The sequence below is a fragment of the Paralichthys olivaceus genome, chromosome 11 (genome assembly GCF_024713975.1).
Source record: "Paralichthys olivaceus isolate ysfri-2021 chromosome 11, ASM2471397v2, whole genome shotgun sequence".
Taxonomy (NCBI): domain Eukaryota; kingdom Metazoa; phylum Chordata; class Actinopteri; order Pleuronectiformes; family Paralichthyidae; genus Paralichthys; species Paralichthys olivaceus.
This window is the reverse complement of record NC_091103.1, coordinates 25,807,364-25,813,161: the sequence shown is the minus strand read 5'-3', so window position 1 is coordinate 25,813,161 and position 5,798 is coordinate 25,807,364.

Sequence of the window (5,798 nt, the reverse complement as noted above, 5' to 3'; positions counted from 1 at the left end):
CTACTATCATTATATCAACAGATCTTAACTATATGTTTGTTCTTAACCGTGGGTTGTTTTTAAACATTTGAATAACATCAAGCTTCCCGTTATAATGGTATGGTGAAATGAGGAAATGTCTGCGGCGAGCAGAGGACAAGAAGAAAATTACTGCAGTAAAGTGGGAAAGATATTCACAGATCTAAATTTTCAGATCAATATCCAAAACCTTTCACGTTATAACGTGAGTTGGTACGGATGGATTTTTTTTCCTGGTGTGACAGCAAAACTTCCATAACTTTATTACAGTTTCTGTTTTTCCTAAATAAAATCTGAGATGATCCCTCCTGCAATTAATTTTTTTGTCGATACCACAGCCATTTTGTACACTAATTCAATGCTTCAGTCTCCATTGATCTTGCCACTACAAGCTCTCCATAATGTCAAAATTAATTTCAATAACTTGTTTTCTTGCTTGTCTTTACTTACATTTGGCATAATGTAAAAAAAGAGTAAATACAAAGAAAGATCTTACCTTAACACAGCCTGTACACCTCTCCTGCCACATAGAGAAAGACCACGTCTCTAAATGCAGGTGCAGCGGAAAGGCTTCAGGGACACCTCAATCTGACTCAATGCGCACACGCACACACAGACACACGTGCTATTATAGACCCTTCTCTGATGGATGATTACAGAAATGTGGATTCCAATTTAGAGGACAGCTACTGTATGTGAACATATTAATTAAGAAATATACCATTCATTTTCGTTTTTATATTCAAATCGATACACTGAAGGAATATACACTATTTTACTAGTACTATTTACTAATTTGAAACTAGCTATGGTAGTAATTGATTGAGGGGACTTTTGAAGTTGATTCAGTTTTTGCCAGTCATGTTGGAATCAGTGGAACATGGTTGTGATAGAGTGTAAACTTTAACTGTCACAGCAATTTCAATGCTGTCTAATTATCCAGAGGACAAGTAATGTGATATCAATTTCAATGCATTTCAATTTCATAGTCTTTATTGGCATGAGAATACAGTGCTTGTATTACCAAAGCACACAAATTAACAGTAATGATAGTAATAACTATAGGGCCATTATTATAGCAAAAACTATTGTCAAATGTGACTTAATCGGTCTGACTATAATCAGAATTGTGAATGCATAAATTTATATGTGAATGTGTACATGGATCTGTATTTTAAATGTGTATGTGCATGTTTATAAACAGATTTGAAATTGTGTAAAAAAAAATCGTCACACCAAACTCCATTTAAAAATCTCTGAATTTAAAGTAGTTCCACCATAGTCCTGGTTGGAGCCTTTGTAGTGTATTCACTCAGTCTGTACTTCTTGGAGGAAGTTTTACATGGTGTTCATTAGGCTCAGCACAGCTGTGTTATCTATGGAGTCATTATTGTCATGAGATTCTGCGATTAGAAACACTGCGCTCAGACCTAACTGCTTTCTGTGGTCTGACAAGCAGTATATTCATCAAGCTCAGTGCTCCATTACTATCACTATTTTCCTGGTTTTATCCAAAGCAGGCCACTGAGTGTCAGTTATCTTCAAACTTAAAATACTTAGTCCACCTAATGATATGAAGGCTGCAGCTCTTAAAACACAGACAAATCTCCACACGTATTTGTTAAAAAAACAGCCAATTTCCCAGACTTGTCTGTATTTTCAGCTCTTAAAGTAAAATACTTTTCAGGCATTAATCTCCATGTATGCATTTACAGATTTGTGTACATGTACAGATATAAATACACTTCTGAAGACATATTTGAAGTTATTTTCTTTACACATTTTCAAATACGATTATACACATACACACAAACACATTCTATACACAGTTTTGAAGATCTATGGTCACATTCACAAATCTCATCATACATTTGGAGATTCCTTTACACATTCACAAATTTGATTGAGACTGCTGCAATTATGGCCCCATAAATAACCATGTTTCTTATACATAACTAATGACTACAGTAACAATATCAATTCTTTGGAGAAATTGCTGCCTGCATTTACAATCACAACCCCTATGGAGGACCAGACATGACTTAAGTATAATTAAATTAATGTATAAATAAATGTGGAAATAAATACATTTCCACATTTATTTATTTCTGTGTCTGTATGCTAATGAGAAAGGCGGTCCTAACCTCAGTCTCATGCATGATTGGTCACAGCGGTGTGATGATCCAGTTCTACTACTTCTGCTTGCCAATGCAGACTGTTGTGCAGCAATTGCTGTTTGCAGTGTTGTGTCAGTTCACACTTAAAAAGAACAAGTTCATGTTAATTTTTTATTGGGATGATTTAGTAACGAACTTACGATCATGTGTTTAGTTATTAATCGAGGGTGTCTGATCATGTCTGTGCATGATGAATAAATAAATAATTGTGGAAATAAATTAAAACATTTATTCATGTATTACTGTGTAACTTCCACGTTTATTTATTTCCACATTTCTGTGTCCATATGTGAATGAGTTAAGGTGGTCCTAACCTCAGGCTTAAGCAGGATTGGTCAATTGAGCAATCCAGACAGAAGCAAACTATTCCTAGCAAATCTTCCTTGTAGCATAGTTAGGAAACTGAGTGAACGTCACTCACGTTCGCGTTAATTTTTTAAATCATCATCGTATCAGGCCCTCATGTGAAATACCAGGAGCAAGAGAAAATGGACCGCCCCCCCCCTCCCCATTCACTCGTTAAGAGCGACATAAACAGTGAGATCAGAGCTTGTTCACGAGAAGCAGCAGGTTCTGTTCTTCAACTAATTCTCAGAGACTTAGTTAAAGACCAATGGAAACACGGACACAGTTTCTCTCTGGTCACAGCTGTTCAGTGATCAGCTGCTTCATGATCAGAGCAGAAGCTGCAGTTGATTTGTATCAAGCTGGAGTTTTTGTTTCCTCCCCCAGTCTGACTTGCTCTCACTATAACTACACTGTAAAACATTGCAGCCCCATACTTATTCCCTTTAACTCAAAGAGCTCTGACAAGTTTTAGATTTTGAACTCAATTGTATGAGTTTTCAAAAGTTAAACTTGCAGTAATTTGTTGTGTTGACTATTTGAAAATGTTATCAGATCTGTACGTGTTGATTGAACTTGGGTGTGTAAGTTATCAGTTGAAAAAAAAGGAAAAAGGAGGGGGGGGTTGCTCTTCTTCTGCTGCTTCTTCTACCTTCCCTGTTTTCGACTGGTGGCGTAATTGCAGAAAAATTATACATGGAAGTATTTATAATTTGACACTGTTTTGATGCTTTTTAATTGTTCATCAGTTTATGCCTTTGCATCTCTGTCTTCCAGTTTTGAGAAGTTAAGACAGTTAAGGAAGATAACTGGGGATGTAATAAAGATACCGGTAATACATTTTGTATGTGAATTCTTCTACCAACCACCTCTCTCTTTATTTTAATTTATTTTATTTTATATTTAATTTATATTTTTACTTATGCTATTTTCCATCTATAGACGCTATATAGAAAAAAAAAAAGATTTTAAATTAGTGTTAGCTGTAGTCCATGATCATGTTTTGGTAAGCTAATAGTTATTAACTTATTGTTATATTAAGTATACAGAATTCGGTTTTAAAAGTTTTTGATGGTGGTCTAAAATTCTTTTTGCCTTTTAGGTTGCTGGTTCCAACATGATCAGGAAATGTAATTTGTCAGCAGCTTCTTTCACCTCCAGAATAGTTATTTAAACACTAAAGGCTGCAACACAGCCACTATTCCAGAATCAGCCCTCCTAGATGCCTCTACACTGATTGCATTTGTACATTTCAGACACTTAATGCACTGAGTCATTTGTCAAGATATCATACAGCACAACTTAGCTGTTGTGCAGAGCAGAGTCAGGGGCCTCTGTTATTTAAATGCCCTTTATGCCCATTTCAGCAACCCTTTTCTGAATCAGCCCTTTTCAGTCATCTCAGAAAGCATTTGAAAACAGTGACATGCCCATATAAGGATTGTAGCTATAGCACAAATGTGGACTCTTCATTCAATTCCCATAAAAGTAGAGCACACCAAGCAAGTTTTGCAGCAGACTTTCAAACTGATATTGTCAGTGAGGATCCCCATAATCTCCAAGCCAGTATTTCTGAGGTAACTAATAATTTTCATGAAGAATGCCCAGGCCAGAGCACAGAAGTGGGGAATGATGATCAGTGTGGCACTGACAGTCTAAGAAAATGGTCTTCCTTATTCCTAAAGGTGCAGGCTATCATCCATGTCTCAAACACAGCTACTCAAGAAAGAGTAGACCACTTGAATCAGATCTTCTCCTTATCTGAGCCATTGATCAAAGAGGCAGTTAGTGACATACTGCAGAGAAACGGTCACAGTATTGCAGACCCTACACTGAGTGAAGTTGTTGCTGTCATGGATTGCAATGTTCTATCTACATCAACCTCTAAAGGTGCTGAGTTTAGTTCATCCAAGCACAGAAACCTTTATTGAGTGCAACTATCCTTGTATAATGCCAGTGGAGTATCAGTTGGAGCAACCTGGTCATACCAGTGTGTATGTTCCTATCCTTTAAATGGAAAGACTTTCTCAACAAGATTACTGAAGCAAATACTGCATCTGGTCAATATGCATCATGCTCTGATGGCTCTCATTTCCTTGAAAATGAGTTACTGTCAACAGGTGATCTCCTCCTACCACTCCAGCTATATATTGATGATCTTGAAATTGCTAATCCGCTTGGCACATCATGCAAAATTCACAAACTTTGCGCTGTATATTAGGTCCTCACTAATGTGCCACCAAAATACCCATCAGCATTACATGCTATACAGCTAGCAATACTGGTGACAGACCTCTATAAGTATGGATATGCAGCAGTGATGTTCATACTCTGGAACAAGATGGTGTCTTCATTGAAAGAGTTCGTCAGAATATCAGAGGCACCATCTTTTGTGTTTCTGTTGACAATCTGGCTGCTCATGGATTAGGCGACTTTGTAGAGTCATTTAGAGCAGGCCATGTTTGCAGATTCTGTATGGGCTCTGTAGAACAGTTTCAAGTAACTGAAGTCAGAGGAAATTTCCTCAGAGAACCAAAGCCAGCCATGACCTACATGTACAAACCATTCAAGAAAGTGACACTTTGAGCAGCCACTTTGGTGTTAAAGGTGGCTGTGTCTTGCGTGAGTCCCTGAATTACTTTCATACAATCATTGGTTTCCTCCAGATATACTCCATGGTCTTCTGGAAGGTATCATTCCCATGGAGCTTTCTCTTTGTGTTAAAGAGATGATTTGGCTGAAGTACTTCACTTTGTAGTATTTGAACCACAAGATTACATCATTCCCATATCAGCGCACCGATAAAGTGGATAGACCTCAGCCAACCTACCTGACCTGACGCGTCTGCAAAAAACGGTGAGTTTTCACGCACTGGAACACCCCTAAATCGTCGCAAAGAATAATAATAATAAGAACTCCTTCAATAACAAAAGGTCCCTCTGCTGTTTCACAGTGATCAGCGATAATAATGTAAACAACCTAACTGTTGTGAAAACATCCTCGAAACTGTGCAAAGTTCTGCAAACTCGTCTTTGTTCTCCTCATGTGTAACTGCTGCTGTGTTTGTTTAGGTGTTGTGCCTGCATTTGCCACAGCTTTTTAAAATGGCTCTGTTGTTTCTGCATAGGTCAACCTACCTTCAAAAGATTTGCTCTGACTGGATTTCTTCCCAACTTGTGCTGCAAACAGAGTAGTTCTGATTCGATCTCTTCTTTATTCGTCCCTCCCTAACATTTTCGCCTCGTTTTTATTCGTTGA